Raw genomic sequence first — 22,145 nt, forward strand, 5'->3', positions numbered from 1 at the left:
AAAGCTCAGAACAATGGCAAAGTTTGTTTTGGCTCTGTTTGGCTGACATTTATCCAATGCTGGCATTGAAAATATCTGCTTTAGTTAAGACCAGTATGGATGCAATAAAGAACCATGTAGTGACATGAGAAAAAAGATCTTCATAACCCACATAATCACGATGGTGTGATCACTCACCTAGAGCCAGACATCCTGGAGTCCGAAGTCAAATGGGCCTGAGGAAGTCTCACTATGAACAAAGCTAGTGGAGGTGATGGAATTCCAGTTGAGCTGTTCCAAATCCTAAGAGATGATGCTTGCTGTCAAAGTGCAGCACTCAGTATGCCAGCAAATTTGGAAAACTCAGCAGTGGCCACAGGACTGGAAAGGGTCAGTTTTCATTCCAACCCCAAAGAAAGGCAATGCCAAAGAATGCTCAAACGACCACACAATTGCACTCATCTCACACGCTAGTAAAGTAATGCTCAAAATTCTCCAAGCCAGGCTTCAGCAATACGTGAACCGTGAACTTCCAGATGTTCAAGCTGGTTTTAGAAAAGGCAGAGGAACCAGAGATCAAATTGCCAACATCTGCTGGATCACCGAAAAAGCAAGAGAGTCCCAGAAAAACATCTATTTCTGCTTTGTTGACTTGCCAAAGCCTTTGACTGTGTGGATCACAACAAACAGGAAAATTCTGAAAGAGACGGGAATACCAGACCACCTGACCTGCCTGTTGAGAAACCTGTATGCAGGTCAGGAAGCAACAGTTAGAACTGGACATGGAAAAAACCAAAAAACAACAAACAAACAAAAAATGAACTGGACATGGAACAACAGACTGGTTCCAAATAGGAAAAGGAGTATGTCAAAGCTGTACATTGTCACCCTGCTTATTTAACTTATGTGCAGAGTACATCATGAGAAATGCTGGGCTGGAGGAAGCACAAGCTGGAATCAAGACTGCCGGGAGAAATATCAATAACCTCAGATATGCAGATGATACCACCCTTATGACAGAAAGTGAAGAAGAACTAAAGAGTCTCTTGATGAAAGTGAAATAGAGGAGAGTGAGAAAGCTGGCTTAAAGCTCAACATTCAGAAAACGAAGATCATGGCATCCGGTCCCATCACATCATGACAAACAGATGAGGAAACAGTGGCTGACTTTATTTTTCTGGGCTCCAAAGTCACTGCAGATGGTGATGGCAGCCATGAAATTGAAAGACGCTCACTCCTTGGGAGGAAAGTTATGACCAACCTATACAGCATATTAAAAAGCAGAGACATTACTTTGTCAACAAAGGTCCGTCTAGTCAAGGCTATGGTTTTTCCAGTCGTCATGTACGGATGTGAGAGTTGGACTATAAAGCAAGCTGGGCACCGAAGAATTGATGCTTTTGAACTGTGGTACTGGAGGAGACTCGAGAGTCCCTTGGACTGCAAGGAGATCCAACCAGTCCATCCTAAAGGAGATCAGTCCTGGGTGTTCATTGGAAGGACTGATGCTGAAGCTGAAACTCCAATACTTTGGCCACCTGATGTGAAGAGCTGACTCATTTGAAAAGACCCTGATGTTGGGAAAGACTGAGGGCAGGAGGAGAAGGGGACGATGGAGGATGAGATGGTTGGATGGCATCACCAACTCGATGGACATGGGTTTGGATGGACTCTGGGATTTGGGGATGGACAGGAAGGCCTGGTGTGCTGCAGTTCATGGGGTCGCACAGAGTCAGACACGACCGAGTGACTGAACTGAGCTGAACTGAGAGACATGAGAAAGTTACCTTGTAACTTGTAAGGAATAACTCTTACAACCACAGTCAAACTCCTATGATTCAAGTAGGCCAATTCCAGAGCACTATGGTCCTGGACATTTTGACATGGACTTTCCTTGAGAATGGAGGTCACTTCCGTCTTGTTTTTATGTGGCTTTTGGATTAAAATCTTTGCTTGCTCAGCAATACACATCAGTGCCTAGTACTGTGCTGGTTGTATAGTACACTCTCAATAAAGGAGGGGGAGCGTGGCCCTGAGTGGGCCCAATGTAATCACATGAACCCGTAAATGCGGGGCTTCCCTGGTGGCTCAGTAGTAAAGAACTCGCCTGCCAATGTAGGAGATGCAGGTTTGATCCCTGTGTGGGGAAGATGCCCTGGAGAAGGAAATGGCAAGCCACTTCAGTAGCCTTGCCTGGGAAATCCCACAGACAGAGGAGCCTGATGGGCTACAGTCTATGGGGTTGCAAAGTCAAACACAACTTATCAACTAAACAACAATTCTCAGGCTTCGAAATTAAATTAGAATAAATTTCAAATCCCTTACCTCTGCTTACAAGACTGTATAACCTACCTCCTGCTTCCATTCCCACCCTCTTCCCCCACCTCCCCCGTTCTTTCCTCTCTCTAATGCCTTTGCACTGTGTGTCTTTCAGTTCGAGAACTCTGCTCCCAAATCTTCACTGTTATCGTTCAGCTTTGGCATAAATGTCACATCTTCAAAGAGATCTTCCATCGCCATCAAATCAACACTGGTACTGTCCTTAAACCTTCTATCATATACACTGTTTTCTCCTCAAAACATTTAACATCTAAAAGGCTCTAGGCATCTATCTGTTTATTTAATTTTGTCTCCCTCATTATCATTCCCAAACTAGAACATAAATTTCATGAGGATAGGGACCTGGATTCTCATGCACTGCTGTTGCCTTCACACCTACAACAGTGTTTGGGGCACAGCAGACATCCAATAACACTGCTGAATGTATGAATGTAGATGATACAAAGAGGAGTAAGATATCAACTTACAAATGTGCACAGGAAAAGTTTTAATACGAGGTAACATCTGTACCAAAGGATGAGAGATTTGATAATTTCTGGCTAGGCAATCAAGAATGAGTTCAGAGAGAAAGTAGCAAGAGAAGTAGCCTTTAAAGATATTTAGGAATTTTAGGGCAGTTTTACATTTTGTCTGGTAGGCTAAAAACTTTAGACATCTTCTTATAGGCAATGAAAAATACAGACATTTCAAATAAGGAAGGATACATGATTATGGCAAGATTTACAAAAGTTAATAGAACCAGTTGATATTTCTTACTTTAGAGAAGAAATAACCAAGCATTATATGCATATACTACTAATTTATAGTTAAAACTAATGACCAAAGACTTTTTCAATTGAAAAACATGACAACAGGAAAAAAAAAAACACAAAATTTTACACTCTATAATAAACTTAATTGTTTTAATTAGTCTTATTTTGACAATTTTGACAGCATACTTACTAATTTATGTTTTTAATAAGACAAAGAACTAAAAAATCACCTCTGACAATCATTTTACCAAATTAAAAAATATTCAAACATCTCCTCGTTAGTAAAGGAAACGTTTTTTCTAAATTCTTAATGTGCTCTAATCTGATAAAATTCCACTTTCTGGTCATCCAATGTTTTAAGCAATCTTTCGTCTGGGGAAAAAAAAATCAAATTCTGATTAATTTTTTTTTAATAAATGTTTAAAGCAGAATTTTATGTCTCCCCATGTGTCTTTTTAAAATCATGTCTTGTTGTCTTGTTTAATGTTTTCAGCTTTGATCTTTACTAAAAACCTAAAACAGCTATAACACTGCTCCCAAAGGTACAATTTACAATACAAACTTAGAAACCCTCCTCCATAAAGATGAGATGTCAACACTAAAGAGTTCAGGGACTTAAATTACCAAAACAGCACCAAATGTTTACGGTATCACTGTGAATTCAAGAAAAAGGAGCACACAGAATGAGTTTTTAAAAAATAGCCTTTTTTCCAAAACACAATTAAAACTACCATCACCTTAACATTTAAAATACTTAGATCACTTGGCCAATCATTTTATCAGTTTATAGCACACAAAAGAGCCCTGGAAATACATTTGATTTGATAAGAAAAAGTCCAATTTTTAAATTGACATTAAAGACAAAATCTACTGTATATGCAAGAATAAATTTATGGCGTAACAATGATGTTTATTTATTAGAACCTCAAACCAAATACTTGGGTCAAGACTTTTATTCTTACACGGTATCCTCAAGTTCTTACCTTGGATGAGAAAACAATGACCTTTTCAATACCCGATATACTGAAGATAGCATTGCCTAATACTACCATTTCCTGCTTTTTTTAATGTCGTCCCTCCCTCCTGCTTTATGCTGAATTTTAGCATGTAAGGCAATGTATAGCCTATGAAATTATTTCATTTCTGAGTATCTGAAGATAAATGTTTTCTATTACAGGGTAAACAATCCAAATTTATTCTTAAGTAAAATGACAAAACCAAATCTACCTGGCATTACTGGATTGTGTCAATCAAATCAGAAACCTCTGGGTCACTTGCACTACTCAGAGTAGATCTAATACACAGATTCATTTTAGGGATTGAGAGAATGAATCACAGTAAGAGTTCAACATGAACACTTCACACTATGAAAGTGAAAGAGAGAAAGGAAAATCAAGGCAAACTAACAAATTTAATTCCTTCTTTCAATATAGATAAATATTTTTAAAACTGAAACTTATATTTACTTCATAAATCTTTAAAAAAACTTTCTTTGCCAAGTCCCGTAAGATCGGTAGAATTGTAGTGCTTCTACACTGCTTCTCTTCTATTAAAATAGAAAAAGCAGCACTGCTTCTATCAAAGATCAATACCCTAACGTGGGCATGGAGTCCAACTACTCCTGTCTTTGCAAGAAAACCACTGACTAACCTCTCTCTCTCCCGTATAGTCAGTTTCTCCTCTTCTACTGAACCACTATCATGAACAAATGTGCTCTATTATTACACATCTTAAGAAATTCCTCAGGACTTCCCGATAGCTCAGATGGTAAAGAATCTGACTGCAATGCAGGAGACCTGGTTTCGATCTCTGGGCCAGGAAATTCCTCTCCTGACCTCAGCTCCCCTTCACCTCCCCCACCCCACCAAGTACATATGACCATTTCTTTGTTCTACTCACAGCAAAACTTCTTCATCTAGTGGCCTTCATTTCCTATCTCTATTTTCTCACCTTTAATTTACTCTTTAACCCACCCTAATCCTAAACAATCTCCTGAAACTCAATTGTCAAGGTCACTAATGACTACCCAGTGGCCTAATTCCATTGCCTCATCTTAGTACAGTAACCTCTTCAGGAACATTAGACCAAGCAGACCACTCTCTTCTACTTGAAGTAGATGTCTTCTCTTGTCCTCTACTTGTTCTTCTGGCTTTCCTCCTCCCTCTGATTTCCTCTATTGGTTTGTTTTGTCTCTTCAGGCGTCTTCTAAAACATGAGTGCCTGAGGACTTGTACCAGGACTGCTTTCTCTCGTTTTCTCACCTACTCCCAAGGCTTTAACGTCAATAACCTCAGACATGCAGATGACACCACCTTTATGGCAGAAAGTGAGGAAGAACTAAAGAGCCTCTTGATGAAAGTGAAAAAGTTGGCTTAAAGCTCAACATTCAGAAAACTAAGATCATGGCATCTGGTCCCATCACTTCATGGCAAATAGATGGGGGAGCAGTGGAAACAGTGGCTGACTTTATTTTGGGGGGCTCCAAAATCACTGCAGATGGTGATTGCAGCCATGAAATTAAAAGACGCTTGCGCCTTGGAAGGAAAGTTATGGCCAACCTAGACAGCCTATTAAAAAGAAGACATTATTTTGCCAACAAAGGTCCGCGTAGTCAAGGCTATGGTTTTTCCAGTGGTCATGTATGGATGTGAGAGTCGGACTATAAAGCAAGCTGAGCGCCGAAAAATTGATGCTTTTGAACTGTGGTGTTGGAGAAGACTCCTGAAGAGCCCCTTGGACTGCAAGGAGATCCAACCAGGTCATCCTAAAGGAGATCAGCCCTGGCTGTTCATTGGCAGGACTGATGCTGAAGCTGAAACTCCAGTACTTTGGCCACCTCATGCAAAGAGTTGACTCATTGGAAAAGACCCTGATGCTGGGAGGGATTGGGGGCAGGGGGAGAAGGGGAAGACAGAGGATGGGATGGTTGGATGGCATCACTGACTCGATGGACATGGGTTTGGGTGGACTCCAGGAGTTGGCGATGGACAGGGAGGCCTGGCGTGCTGCAGTTCATGGGGTCGCAAAGAGTCGGACACGACTGAGTGACTGAACTGAACTGAATGATGTTAAATCTCAAATTTAAATCCTAACCCTCTTCTGTGAATATCCAACTATCTATCTGATATTTCACTTGGATACATTTAAAATAAACAGATACCTGATTCACAAATTTCCTGGCCCTCTCCCTATGAGATTTAAATCTTCAAATACCTACTCCTCTGAAGATTTCTGTCACAAAGAATACAGGGACAATTTTTTTTTTCTTCTCTTACAGGGGCAGCCTTGCTCTTCCACACTATTACAGCAGCCTGAGTATGTATGTGCTAAGTCACTTCAGTCGTGTCTGACTCTTTCGACCCTATGGACAGTAACCCACCAGGCTCCTCTGTCCATTGGATTCTCCAGGCAAGAATGCTGGAGTGGGTTGCCATGTCCTCCTCCAGGGGATCTTCCCAACCCAGGGATTGAACCTACGTATCTTACATATCCTGCCCTGGCAGGTGGGTTCTTTACCACTCACACCACCTTATTTTGTGAAGAGTATAGTCAGAATTCATTATTTTCTGAATAAAAACGCCCTATATACAGTGAGGGTTCTGAATGACACCTGGATCCAATGGCTAGATTAAAGCAGTAACATCAATAGATAAGGCAGGCAAGATCTCAGCACCACATTAAAGCTCGAGGATGTATTCTACAATTTCTAAGAGGAAGCCAGAATGCTAATTCTTTAGATATTCCCAGATTACGTGAATGTTGTTCTTATCAGGCATCAAATACAACAAAAAATAAATCACTGTGAAAACGTTGGCAATCAAACAGGCATTTTCCTGAGCAATGCATAATAGAAAAGTATGCAGCACCCTAAAAGCATTACTTTTTTGAATAAATTCACCTTGAGATTACCAAAAACAGCAGTTGTAAGATCGCTGATCCAATGCTTATTTAAATGGGGAGTGGCACCAGAGCCACTTTCAAAGACTATCCTTAAAAATCTTTAAATTCTGATATGCAAGCTTTAGCACAGTGTTCACCTATGCTGAACAGAGCTGACCTGAGTGACCAGTGGCTTCCCAGTGGCTCAGCGGTGAAGAATCCACCTGCCAATGCAGGAGACGCAGGAGACTCGAATTCGGTCCCTGGGTCAGAAGATCCCCTGGAAGAGGACATGGCAACCCACTCCAGTATTCTTGCCTGGAGAATCCCAAGAGCAAAGGAGCCTGCTGGGCTACTGTTCACAGGGTCACAAAGAATTGAACATGACTAAGCACACATGAGTGACCAATAAAACATTGCAGAAGCGTGTGACTTCTGAGGCTACGTCACTGTAAGACACTGTGGCTTCTACCCTGGTCCCTTGGATTGCTTACTGTGGAGCCAGCCTCTGGGTTATCAGGACACTCAGGCCACTCAGGTAACCTTATGGAAAGGTCAACATTTGGGTCCCAGGATGGCCTTTCCATAAGGTTACCTGAGTGTCCTTACAATGACTACCAACTTGCCAGCCAGATGAGTGAGTGAATGACCCCGGAAGCCGATCCTCTAGCCCTACTCAGCACTTGTTGCTCATGTAGACAGAGAATAAGCAAAATACACAGATTCTTTCACCTTACTGTAATCCATAACAGAAATTCCTCCTAACCACCCCCTTGAATAACTAGCAAATGAGCCATCCTTGTCAGAATTTCCCCAATTATCTTAACCACGGGACCACTTCTGTTAAAGCCCAAACCAGTAGGATTTCGAAACTGAAGGACTGGCTAATCAGACTGAAGCAGAAAGCTGTTTATCCTCTTCCAGTATCTGCTTTGTAACTTTTGAAGTAAAAAAAAAACTGTTCTGGAGCTTGAATGAGAGTTATCATTATGATTTAAAATGCATGTTCTAGAATGCTACCTTGTGATGAAGACACAAATTAGAGTTTACCACAGTAGTGTATATATTTGCCCACCTAACAAGCTGAATTTGCAAAATTTGGGTTTCTGTGGACTACAGTGTGAAAAGCTAATCAAGAAACTGGTCACAGTGATTACACTGTTACCTGTGTTAATCACACAGTGATTGCTTCTGTGAAGGGGACATGTGTAACTAAGAGAGACAGGGATGAAAAGTCAAAGTGTGAGTCGTTCAGTTGTGTCTGATTCTGTGACCCCCATGGACTATAGCCCACCAGACTCCTCTGTGCAGGAAATTCTCCAGACAAGAATACTGGAGTGGGTTGCCATTCCTTTTCCAGTGTGTCTTCCCAACCCAGGAACTGAAGCAGGGTCTCCTGCATTGCAGGCAGGTTCTTTTCCGTCTAAGCCACCAGGGAAGAGACAGGGACAGCATATTTATTTTCATTTCGTTTTCTCTTGCAGGTTTTGATATGTATACTGCACGCCGGTAATATCTGCTCAAGAATATAAATCTTTAAGTCTCTTCCTGACAAAACTACATTTTTTAATGTTTAAAATAAGAGAAACCTAAAACAACTTCAGTACTTATTCAAAATCATGCTCATTACTTTTTAAATTCAACCAAGTAAGACATTATCTCAGTATCTTATTAGTGTCTACATTTGAAGCAAGTTACATGTTACAATGCTAGAAACACCCAAGATGATACGACAAGAAACAATCAGGCTTTGATAACATAAAAGCAGAATATGATTTTTTATTTTTTTTTTTATTTTTTTTTTAAATATTATTTTATTAGTTGGAGGCCAATCACTTTACAACATTTCAGTGGGTTTTGTCATACATTGACATGAATCAACCATATAGTTACACGTATTCCCCATCCCGATCCCCCCTCCCACCTCCCTCCCCACCCGACTCCTCAGGGTCCTCCCAGTGCACCAGGCAAGAGCACCTGATTCATGCATCCCACCTGGGCTGGTGGTCCGTTAAAAATATGGAACGCTTCACGAATTTGCGTGTCATCCTTGCGCAGGGGCCATGCTAATCTTCTCTGTATCGTTCCAATTTTAGTATATGTGCTGCCGAAGCGAGCACAGAATATGATTTTTTAAAACCACGTATGTAGATCAGCCTTAGAAAACAATAAAAAGAAAACTGGTGTTGTTATATCAATCCCAGACAAACTAGACCTTCATGCAAAAAGCACTTTCAGAATAAAAGTGGAATACTTCGTAACAGTAAGTCACTAAGCAGATATAACTATTACACATTTCTATCCAAATACTAGGCTTCCCTGATGGCTCAGCAGGGGAAGAATCTGCTGGCAACGCATGAGACACAGGAGATGTGGGTTCAATCCCTGGGTCGAGAAGATCCCCTGGAGAAGGAAATGGCAACCCACTCCAGTATTCTTGCCTAAAAAATCACAAGGACAGGGGAGTTCGGAGGGCTACAGTCTAAAGGGTTGCAAAGCGTCAGACATGACTGAGCAACCAAGCACAGTGTATATATATATGTTCATCTACTAGCAATGTCTCAAATAAATAAAGCAAAAGCTGAGAGAATACAAGGGGAAATATCTACAGTGGTAAATGGGATATTTTAATACACTCTTGTCTGTGTAATTGATACAAGCAAACAAAAGGTCACTTATGACCCTGAAGATTTGAAATACGGAATTAACCAGCAAGATCCAATGTAAATATATTAGAACACCACATTCAATAGCTATAGGGAAAAAATAATATACTGGGGCCACAGTGCAGATCTCAAATGTTAAAGGTCTGAAATCACAGACCTTTGAAACACTGAGATTGTTCTCTGATGACATTGCTATGTTGTTAAGCGTTCTCTGATGACATACCTTATGTTGTTAGAAATAAAAGACATTTGAAAACAACTAGAAAATCTCCATGTGTTCAGAAATCGAGAAATATAATACATTCAAATTATCCAAGTGTTAAAGTAGATACCAGTGAAAATTAGAAACCATTTTAAAGTGAATTATAAAAGTACTATATATTAAAATTTGAGTAATATTGCTAGCTGAAACAGTACTTAGAGGGAAATGCTCAGCCTTAAATGCATATATTTAAAAGGGAGAAATGCTGAAAAGTAGTGATCTACAAGAAGTTAGCAAAAGAACAAAAAAGTAAATCCCAAAAAGTAGAAGGAAGGAAATAAAGAGTGGAAATCAATGCAATAGAGAACAAATATATAATAAAAAGAAAAGGAATCAGCAAGATTCAAAATTTGGTTCCTTTGAATGACTACTAAATTCCCAGGGAGACTGAATGAGGAAAAACAGAAGGTAGTTTTAGCCTATAACAGATACAGTAAGATAATTCTTTACTGCAACCATTAAACGGATACTAATATTTATTATAAATAATTTTATGCTAGTAAATTTAAAAAGTTTAGATGAAAAGGACAACTTCTTAGGGGGAAAACTACCAAAATAATCAACAGAAAATCTGAGAAGGTTAAAAATTAAAAATCAAAGGAGTAATTAAAAATCTTTCCACAAAGAAAATTACCAGCCCAGATGGCTTCTCGGCCAGATTCTCACAGAAATTTAATGGAACAATTCAGTCCTACTTAAACTTTTTCAGAATAGAAAATGAGGGTCAGCTCATTTTATAAGGCTAGTATGAGATAACCGCTGATTTCAAATCCTGACAAGGACAATATAGGCCACTTCACTGATACAAAACTATTAACAGAATATCAAACTGAATCCAGAAATACATAAAAAGAGTAATACTGTAAAACCAAATTAGGTTTACCTCAGAAATCAGGTTAGGTTTAAGATTTTAAATAATATGTAATTCAATATATTAACATAGTGAAGGAGAAAAGTCATACAGTAATGAAAAGCTGCAACAACAACAAAAAAAGCATTAAATTCAAACAAACAGAACAAAACACAAAATTCTTAGTAAACCGGTACAGAAGGGAACTTCTTTAAACATGATGAAGGGTTTCACAGAAACAAAACAAAACGAACTTGAGCAAACAGGCCTGGAGGGAAATGCTGAAAGCTTCCTCTTGGAGACCGGGAACCAGAAGGGCAGGAGCTCTGGGGTGGCGGCAGCGCTGTGCGTCTTGACCTGAGCAATAAGTTCATGTGTGTTTGTGTGTTTGCAGTAACATGTAAAGTTCTCCATGGTGCTTTTATATACACCTTGAAATATATATTAAAGATAAAAAAGAAAGAAATATTTGGAAATAAAAGGCTAACCTAGCCTATCACTCAAGCTTGGCAACTCCGTAGGTCCTCACCTCCCCACCACCACCCAGCTACCGTTACTTTCAAACCAGTTAACATTTATTGGGCTTACAAGACATGGTACAATGTGGCAACATGTATCATGAACCTTAACAATGTCTAAGATGAAACCTTATTCCATTACATTACTCCAGTGCCAATCATTCCATTCTAAGGAAAAAGACAAAGAGAAAAAAATCCATGTGTTAAGACATTCACTGCCCACATGATGATAAAATAGAAAACCTAAACTAAATAACCAACTCCAGGAAACAATTAAGAAAAATAATTTTTACAATGGGATTATACAGTCAATAAAAATAAGATTTATCAAATATTCCAAGAAATGAATATAACCTAATTTTTTAAAAATTAGACATATACACATGTTTACACTGTAACAGGGGGAAAAAGTCATAGGCACAAAGAAGAAAGTGAAAGACAGAGGGAAGAAGAGAGGGACAGAGGGTACTGAAAGCGGGAGGGAAGGGTTGGGAGAGACGAAAACTCAACTGGTTTTCTTCATATGTTGAGCTTATGAATGTCATCTGTACTTCTGCATTTCCTGAATTTTCTTTAATGACTACAGAAAACTTTAGTAATGGGGTACATAAGAGCTGAAGAAAATAATCACAAACCTAAGTAAAGTATCCTAAATATTTTAAGAAGTTCCTTCAAAGGGTAACTTTAAAATTTCAACTTTTATCTCAGTACCATTTTATTCAGATAAATTATTTAACATTTAAATTGTGTTAAGTCTATCATATGCTAGTTACTTAGCACAGAGAGAACTTTAATCATAATTAGTACTTAAAATAATATAACTTAAAAATAATAATTAGATTTCCAAAGATATATCATCTCCAATTTTCTGGCTAGAAAGTGAAAAGTGAAAGTGAAGCCACTCAGCTGTGTCCAGCTCTTTGCGACCCCATGGACTGTAGCCTACGAGGCTCCTCCATCCACGGAATTTTCCAGGCACGAGTACTGGAGAGAGTTGCTGTTTCTTTCTCCAGAGGATCTTCCCCACCCAGGGATCAAAGCCGGGTCTCCTGCATTGCAAGAAGATGCTTTTACCATCTGAGCCACCAGGGAAGTTCCCTTGAGGCTTCCCTGTGGCTCAGCTGATAAAGAATCCGCCTGCAATGTGGGAGACCTGGTACAGTCCATGGGGTCACAAAGGTCAGACACGACTGAGTGACTTTCTAGCTAGCTGCTGCTGCTGCTAAGTCGCTTCAGTCGTGTCCAACTCTGTGCAACCCCATAGACGGCAGCCCACCAGGCTCCCCCATCCCTGGGATTCTCCAGGCAAGAACACTGGAGTGGGTTACCATTTCCTTCTCCAAAGCACAAAAGTGAAAAGTGAAAGAGCAGTCGCTCAGTCGTGTCTGACTCTTCACGACCCCAGGGACTGCAGCCCACCAGGCTCCTCCATCCATGGGATCTTCCAGGCAAGAGTAATGGAGTGGGGTGCCATTGCCTTCTCCAGACTTTCTAGCTAATAAAATCAAGTCCTTAAATGACCTTCAGAACTCCCCTTGGTCTACCCTGCCCACACCTACCCTCTGACCTGCCCTGCCACACACCCCCCACCCCCGCTTCAGCCACGGCCTCCCACATGCTGCTCTTCCAACATGCCAAGGACATTTCCACGTTAGAAGCTGCTGCTTGCTCTACCCGAACATTTCCTTCCAGATAGTTCCATGGCTTAATCCACTTCACTCAGAAAAGGGCTTCTCAAAAAGCCTTTTCTCACCAAACTACCTGAAGTATTACAGTATCCTGTTACTTTTTAATCCCCTGAATCTATCTTATTCTGCTTCAAAACCTGTGAGCTCCCTGACGTGTGTGTGCGACTGAGTGTGCACACATGAATAATGTCTATGCCCCTCGCTGATATTTAAGCTCAGGAAGCACAGCTCTACTTTGTTTACCATTGTGTCACATGACTGCCAATAGCAGGCTTTCAAAAATACTTGTTGAAAGAACAAAAGATGGTAACTGGTTTTAGTTTTGCTGAGAAAATAATGATGGAACACTACTAGAATTCAGTAAAGCTTTCAAATGAATTCATTCTCAATCACAAGAGCATGACACACATACTTTGGTGGTAGGAGTACAACGTTCACAATTCAGGGTTCAGTAACAGGAAGGAATGGGGACTTCTTATGTTTCTCTGCCCCTTTCCATATCCTTCCTTCCTCTCATTCATCCATAAATGGTTACTGTGTACCACTAAGTCAGAGAGTATTCTACACATTAAGAACACACAGACAATTAAGGCAAGTTAATGCATGAGACATATGAGCATAATAACCATAGAACATGGCATGCAACAGAGTTCTGTGAAGTTGTAACATAACAGAGGAAGTAATCCACTTTTAGGGGCAGGTGTTCAGGGAAGTTTCAACAGTGATGACATTCAACAAACACTTGCAAAACCAAATAACAAAAGATATGCTTCATTTTACTTTACATATGAAATGAGAGTATTAAGTCTGAAAGTGCTACAGTAATTTGCTACCATGAGATAAGCTCGCTTGAGAGCGAAACCAAAACAAGAGGAATGCCAGAGCAGGACCAGAGAAACTAAGCCAAGTCCTTGATGATTTCAGACTGGATGAAGCCCCAGATGAAGTTCAAGGACAAGACCTAATCATGCCCTTTACTGTGTAGCCAGTCTGAATTTGGTTTTCTGTCACTTGCAATATAAGTATACAGAGGAATCTCAGCGAATTCTTTGGAAAAAACCAAAGCATTTGTTTTTTCAGTGTACAGGGGCACTATTGGTATTCTGGAAGGGACAATTCTTGTTTTGCGGGCAAACATCACAGGACACTTGGTATATCTCGTCTCTACCAGACCCACAGATTTCCAAACACCACTCATCTTCAAGAAGAACCACAGGTCTATTCCCTGTTAGTTGCTACCTGTATCCATTCCTCACAGTGCACGCGTAAATGTTCTTAACAACAACCTTAAAAGAACTGGGATATACCACTCAAATATACTAATTTTATATAGTAATCCATTTTAATTAGTCATTCATGACTATCTAAATGACTGATTCAGTCCTAAGCACAGCTTATACCTGCTCTTGAGATAAGCAGTGCTTTAAGAATGCCACTACTATCTGAAAATTCTCATTCATTTAAGCTTACTTCTCCATACAATATTATCAATATATGTCACTGACAATGTTGGTTATCTTCCCTGTAGCCATTCATTTAATTTCTTCCTAGACTGAAATGCTAGATATTGGTTTTTCTAGTCCCCTTGCAACTAGGGCATAAGTAATAAGGCCAAAATGAAATCTGATACAGGCTTTCTGTAAAAGGTTTACTTGCTTCATCAAGAGATGAGAGGGCAAACTTCCTCCCGTCTTTGGTGGTTGTGTCAGAATGTGATGCCTGGAGCAGAAAGAGAAACATGCAACTATGAAAGGATAAACCTGAGCACAAAGGTCGCCACACTACAGATAAAGATGGAAAGCACTTGGATTCAATCTAGAGGGGAAGCCAGTCTGAGCAGGAACCCAAATGGGAGGGCAGTTTAGAGGAAACGGAAACACAGAACCTCTGTGCTGACTGAGGACTGAGGACTGAGCAAAGCCAAGCTTATGCACAAATTGCCCTTTAAACTAATCCTACCTATGCCTTTGCCAATTACCTGAGCTAATACACTTCTTCTGTTTTTAAATCCTATTTGCATCCTAACTGATACAGGAAACAGCTATGTTTAGGGGAAAGAGCAAAATCGAGACACTGCAGGGAATGTAAAGAAACTTTCAGACGTAAGAGAATCAGGAACTATAAAGCCAAGAAACAAGAAATCAGATCATTTCATTCCTATGGAGTATATTTCAGAAGTGGTCTAAGAAAACCTGGATGATTGAGATAAGGCCGTTAGCTTTGGTAATTAGATCATCAAGATGACTTTTTAAAAACCAATTTCGGTGCTGCGATGGTAAGGGAAGTCAGAGTGCAAAGGAAAGAATAATTTACACTTTTAAGAACTCCATAATGCACCAAACCCTTGGAAAGACATGTAACGTGTGTTAAACTCCGTCGATTACAACTCTGTGAGGTAAGTATAACATTCTGTGGTGTCCTTAGTCGCTCAGTCTTGTCCGACTCTTTGTGACCCCATGGACTACAGCCCACCAAGCTCCTCTGTCTATGCTGACTCTCCAACAAGAATACTGCATTGGGTTGCCATGTCTTCCTCGTATAACATTCTACTTTACAGACAAAGAACACAGCCTGAGTAGTAAGTTGCCCACAGCCACACAGACAGTAACTGGTTTCAGTAGACTTCAAAATCAGATCTTTGAAGCTTAAAAGTAAATGTCCTTCCTACTATACCCCTTCATGGATCACAGACTCGTTGTGGTGAAGGGGCTTGTGTAACTCAGTGAAGCCATGGGCCATGCCGTGCAGGGCCAGCCAAGACAGACGGGTCCTGGTGAAGAGTTCCGACAAAACGTGGCCCACTGGAGGAGGGAACGGCAAACCACTCCAGCAGTCCTGCTGCGAGAACCCCACGAACAGCATGAGGCAGAAAAATAAGACACCGAAGATGAGCACCACAATCAAAAGGTGTCCAATATGCTCCTGGGGAAGAGTGGAGGGCAGTCGTTAGTTCCAGAAAGAATGAAGTGGCTGGACCAAAGCGGATATGACGCTCAGTTGTGTGGATGTGTCTGATGGTTAAAGTCAAGTCCGACGCTGTAAAGAGCTATTGCTCTTTTTTTGCATGGGAACCTGGAACGGCAGGTCCGTGAATCAAGGCAAATCGGATGTGGTGAAGCAGATGGCAAGAATGAACATCTTAGGAATCACTGAACTAATATGGATGAGAATGGGTGAATTTAATTCAGATGACTGTTATGTCTACTACTGTGGCCTAGAATCCCTTAGGAGAAAGGAAGTAGCCCTTAAAAGTCAACAAGAGTTCTAAATGCAGTACTTGGGTGCAATCTCAGGAAAAAAAAAAATAATCTAAGTTCATTTCCAAGGCAAACTGTTCAATATCAGTGTTATCTTAAGTCTCTGCCCCAACCACTAATGCCAAAGAAGCTGAAGCTGAACAGTTCTATGAAGTAGAACTGCTGTAGTTCTCGAACTACACCTTCTAGAACAAACACCAAAAAAAAAAAAAAAAAGGATGTCCTTTTCATCACAGGGGATTGGAATACAAAATAGGAAGCCAAGAGACACCCAGAATAATAGGCAAGTTTTGCCTTGGAGGGCAAAAGCAGGGCAAAGGCTAACAGAGTTTTGTCAAAAGAACACGCTGGTCATAGCAAACACCCTTTTCCAACAACCAAGAGACAGCTATACACACGGACATCACCAGATGGTCAATACCAAAATCAGATTATGTTCTTTGCAGCTGAAGATGGAAAAGCTCTACACAGACAGCAAAAAGAAGACCTGGAGCTGTCTGTGGCTCAGGTCGTGAGCTCCTAATAGCAAAATTCAGGTTTAAAGTGAAGAACGTAGGGAAAACGACTAGGTCATTTAGATACGACCTAAATTAAATCCCGTATGATTATACAGTGGAGGTGACAAATGGATTCGAGATGAGATCTGGTAGAGAAAGTGTCTACCAGATTCGTAAAACTGAAAGAGGTTCATATATGAGTTTATTGAAAGAGATTCATATGTTTTATATGAGTTTATATACGAGGTTCATCACTGGAAAGAGGTTCGTAACATTGTATAGGAGGCAGTGACCAAACTAGTCCAAGAAAAAGAAATGCAAGAAGCTTAAGTGATTGTCTGAGGAGACATTAGAAAGAGCTGAGGAAAGGAGAGAAGTGAAAGGCAAGGGAGAAAGGGAAAGATATACTCAACTGAGTGCAGAGATCCAGAGAATACCAAGAAGAGATAAGAAACCCTTCTTAAGTGAACAATGCAAAGAAAACAACACAATGGGAAAGACTAGAGATCTCTTCAAGAAAACTGGAGGCATCAAGGGAACATTTCATGCAAGGATGGACACCATAAAGGACAGAAATGGTACACACCTAATAGAAGGAGAAGATATCAAGAAGAGGTGGCACGAATACACAGAGAACAGTACACCAGTCACTGTGGTCACTCACCCAGAGCCAGACATCCTGGAGCGTGAAGTCAAGGGGGCCTTAGGGAACATTACTACCAACAAAGCTAGTGGAGGTGACGGAATCCCAGTTGAGCTATTTGAAATTCTAAAGGATGATGCTGTTAAAGTGTTGCACTCAATATGTCAACAAATTTGGAAAACTCAGTAGTGGCTACAAGACTGAAAAAGGTCACAGTTTTCATTTCAATCCCAAAGAAAGGTAATGTCAAAGAATGTTCAAACTACCATACAATGGCACTCATTTCACATGCTAAAAAGGTTACGCTCAAAATCCTTCAAGCTAGGCTTCAAAAGAATGTGAACCTAGAACTTTCAGATGTACAAGCTAGGTTTTGAAAATGCAGAGGAACCAGGGAGCAAACTGCCAACATTTGTTCGATTATAGAGAAAGCAACAGAATTCCAGAAAAACGTCTGCTTCTGCTTCATTGACTGCGCTAAAGCCTTTGAATGTGTGGATCGTAACAAACTGTGGAAAATTCTTAAAGAAACACCAGTACCAGACCACCTTACCTGCCTCCTGAGAAACCTGTATGCAGGTCAAGAAGCAAGTTAGAATCGGACATTGAACAACTGACTGGGAAAGAGTTATAATAAAGCTGTATCTTGTCACCCTGCTTATTTAACTTCTACGCAGAGTACATCATGAGAAACACTGGGTTGGATGAAGCACAAGCTGGAATCAAGACTGCTGGGAGAAATATCAATAACCTCAGATATGAAGATGATATCACTCTAAGGGCAGAAAGTGAAGAGAAACTAACGAGCCTTTTGATAAGGGTTAAAGAAGAGCATGACAAAGTTGGCTTGAAACTCAGCATTCAGAAAACTAAGATCATGGCATCTGGTCCCATCACTTCATGGGAAATAGATGGGGAAACAGTGGAAACAGTGTCAGACCTTTATTTTTTGGGGCTCCAAAATCACTGTGGATGGTGACTGCAGCCATGGAATTAAAAGATGCTTGCTCCTTGGAAGAAATGCTATGACAAACCTCAACAACATACTAAAAAGCAGAGACATCACTTTGCCGACAAAGGTCCGTCGAGTCGAGGCTATGGTTTTTCCAGTGGTCATGTATGGATGTGAGAGTTGGACCATAAAGACTGAGTGTCAAAGAATTGAGAATTGTGGTGCTGGGGAAGGCTCTTAAGCGTCCTGGGACTGCAAGAAGATCAACCAATCCTAAAGGAAATCAACCCTGAATATTCACTGGAAGCACTGATGCTGAAGCTGAAGCGCCAATACTTTGGCCACCTGATGCGAAAAGCCAACTCACTGGAAAAGACCCTGATGCTAGGAAAGACTGAAGGCAAAAGGAGAAGGAGGTGGTAGAGGATGAGATGGCTAGGTAGTGTCACCGACTCAATGAACATAAATTTGAGCAAACCCCAGGAGGTAATGGAGGACAGAGGAGCCTGCCATGCTGCAGTTCTTGGTGTTGCAAAGAGTTGGACACAACTGAGCGACTGAACAACAACTACACCAGGCTCCTAGGATTAAAGAATAAAAATACAGTGGCACAGCAGGCTCAAAATTCAGACTGGCTTCTGTGAGCTGCACGGCACACAGCACGGTGTTTGGCAGCCCTGGCAAAGGTATATTTAAGCATGCATGGAGGCTAGAGAGGGCAAAACTTAAAAAGGAGTGATCATGGATAATTACTGAGAAAGAAAGATAAAGAGGGATGATCATGGACACATCTGGAGAAGGTTGCTCTTGAAGAAAAGGAAGGACAATTCCTTCTTTTCAGAGAAGAGTAAATAAAGAAATGATATCAGGATAGAAAAGATTATACCTCAGATGCTTGAGATTTTTCTCAGGAAAGGAAAAGATCAAGTTATTTGCTATAAACACTTTCATGAAGTAAGACAAAAAAACCCCTCACAATCGACATTATAGATCTGGAGGATAACAGAACACTAACTGGTATGAAAACAATCCAAAATCCTCACACAACTGTCTCTTGTATCCTTCAGGGATCAAGATAGTGATTAGGCCTGTTCAGAACTGGGCACTAGAAAGATAAATTGACATAAAGTTAAGTATTCTAAGGTATCAATGATGGGCTGGTAAAAACTGATGACCATGGGATCCTGGTGACTAGGGGAGGCAAATGAAAAGAGCAGTAGGCTAAAGAATTGAATGAATAGACACAAAGACGGGAGGGTTCCTAAAGACAGGAAGAGGGGAAGAAAGAGAGAGAGAAAACGGGTTCCATAAGTGTGGAAGAGTGCTTGTTTGTGGTCAGACAGGTCTTGACACAATGCCTCAGGCAATGAGCTACTGCCTAGGGCTGAGCACTACCCCGTCAGCTAAAAGCACAGAATTGAGAGACAAGTGCCTGTAAAAACACGCAGTCCTCGGGTGCAGGAAACAAACAGGCTTACCTGGTGGCGCTAGTGGTAAAGAACCCACCTGCCAACGCAGGAGACAGAAGAGATGTGGCTCTGATCCCTAGGTCGGGAAAGTCCTGTGGAGGAGGAAATGGCAACCTGCTCCAATATTCGTGCCTGGAGAAGTCCCATGGACAGAGGAGTCTGGCTGTCCTGTGGAGACTGCAAGGAGATGGACGTGACTGAAGCGACTTAGCATAACACAGCAACAAACAAGTGAATGAATCTGCCCGTACAGGAATCAAACACTTAAAATATCTCCTCTCCTTTTAAAATGAACAATTCTATCTCCAAATTTAAGAAATTCATCAAGAGGCTAAAAGTCTACAATAAAGGTTAAGGCAGATGTGTGTCAGGAGGTAGAACAAAAAGTTAAATCTGTCAGGCCAATTGTAACCCACCTGTTAAAAGACTTTTAGCATAAATTTCCAATAAGGCAACAACAGTCTGTGCTTTAGAAACTCTGGAGAGCACCTAGCATGGCTTCAAAAAAAGGATATCACTCAATTTAATTTTAAAAGCTCCACCCATTGCAATCTCAGTGGATACACTACCATTTATACTCATAGCTTCATTTTTCACCATTCTGCTGCTCTTGACACATTATCCAATTACAGGAAAAAATTGGGAAAAATCAGACATGGCAACCTCCACTACCACATCCCTCCTTCAGTTTGCACTTTTTACACCATTAATTCTGACTACTCTTGCCCTAGTAATAAATGAAGAAGAAATGACACTGGCACAATCTAAATTTTGCAGAAAATATCAAGTACAAGAAAGATTGCCAAGTAGTACTAGTAACAATTGAGAACCCAAGAAATTTGAGAAGTTTCAAGTTTAAAAAGCGTTTTCTCCATTTCAGTCCTTTCCAAATAAAACAAAGGGCTTGGACAACACAAGATTGTGAAGCTTCAACGGACGATTTAGCTAACAGTGAATAAAAGAATCACTAAAATCGCTTATCCTTTCTTGGGCTATTACATTTCTTACCCTCACAAAGCCTTCTTTTAAAACCAGGACCACTTCTCAATTCTTTCCCTGGATCTAGTATACATATGTCCCTCCGTCTGCCCCCCCCCCCTCCAAAAAAAGGTTAGAGACCGAAGACTCGCTGTAGTCAGAAAAGGATTAATTTAGATGAAGAATCACTTGCCGTCACTGGCACCATTCCTCAAAACCATCAAAGTCTCCTGGGGGCTGGATCCCCCCGACAAGATGAACAAAATCCACTGGCGTCTGGATAGCAAGCTTTTCTCTGTAAGTCTATAAGCCTGGGAAAGCTTTCCAGACAGTTAAAAAGACTTCTCAAGGAAGCAAAAGGTCGAGACCAGGAAGATGGGGAGGTGACTAAAACAGGCAGACGACCCACCCACCTAACGCGAAGGAGGGACCGCTTGCAAGGGCTGACGCTTCAGCAGGAGGCAGGAAAGGTTGCGGAGGGCGGCCGGCGCTGCGACCCCCGGCCCCTGCGTGGGAATGGAGGGCACGCAAAGTCAGGGGCCAGCCGGAGGCCTGGAGTGGGGCGCGGAGAGGGGGCGGGACGTGGAGACAAAGCAGCGGTGGACTCTGGCTGAACACCACCAGGGTCTGAGCCACGGCGGGGCAAAGCCAAGAAAGCTTTGCCCCAAGAGGAGACACCGAAGCTTGCAGCTTCACCCACCTGCCAGACGCTCGCCCCGCGGACAGAAGCACGGGCGCTTCCTCTCCTGCCGGACACAGCCCCTGCCGCCGCCGGAGCTCCGGACCCGACAGCACAGGGCGGTAGCGAAGTAGGCAAAGCGGCGACCGCACTCGAGCAGACGGGGGTGTACGTAGGGGGCGCCGGGGGGCTCGGGAAGGCAGCTCTGTGCTTGACCTTCCTCACCGGTGGCCAACGGCGCTCCCTGGGAACAGCATCCCGCCTCGGCCCGCTGCAGCGGCCGGGCTTCCTGCGGCCACAACCCGCCCCCGCGCTACTCGGCCGCCGCCATCTTGTCGGAGGCGGGAAAGACCGCACTGCGCAGGCGCGCGCCGACGCTGCCGGCTCCCCGCCATAACGCGCAGGCGCGGGGGGCGCTTCCCACCCCACCCCCCACCCCCACCCGCCGAGGCCGTCTTCCGCAAAGCCGTCTGCTCCCTCGCACGGGTGCTGCCAAGCTTAGTGGCCAGCCACAAACTGCACCGCAGCCGAGTTAATAGACCCTTCTGCGCACCTCACAGTCAGTCATTGTGTAAAACCCTATCTGTGTGCCAGGTCCCGGGACAGGCGCTGGTGAAAGATTAGTAAAACGCGGCTTCAGCGCTAACTGCCACTGCTACTAAATCGCTTCAGTTGTGTCCGACTCCGTGCCACCCCATAGATGGCAGGTCACCAGGCTCCCCGGTCCCTGGGATTC

The 22,145-nt window shown here is 41.9% G+C and overlaps 1 long non-coding RNA gene and 1 other non-coding gene across 2 annotated transcripts; both read right to left on the bottom strand.

Annotated features, from left to right (window-relative positions):
* Window positions 1–8,883: 8,883 nt before the first annotated feature.
* LOC136163553 (uncharacterized) lies at window positions 8,884–21,746 on the bottom strand. The gene is made up of 3 exons (XR_010662264.1): window positions 21,431–21,746; window positions 19,762–19,929; window positions 8,884–9,107 (listed from the first exon to the last, which is right to left on the bottom strand). It is a non-coding gene; the product is annotated as an uncharacterized lncRNA (long non-coding RNA).
* LOC136165588 (U6 spliceosomal RNA) lies at window positions 8,964–9,070 on the bottom strand. The gene has a single exon (XR_010662597.1). It is a non-coding gene; the product is annotated as a U6 spliceosomal RNA (small nuclear RNA).
* Window positions 21,747–22,145: the final 399 nt, after the last annotated feature.

The sequence above is a fragment of the Muntiacus reevesi genome, chromosome 3 (assembly GCF_963930625.1).
Source record: "Muntiacus reevesi chromosome 3, mMunRee1.1, whole genome shotgun sequence".
Classification (NCBI taxonomy): domain Eukaryota; kingdom Metazoa; phylum Chordata; class Mammalia; order Artiodactyla; family Cervidae; genus Muntiacus; species Muntiacus reevesi.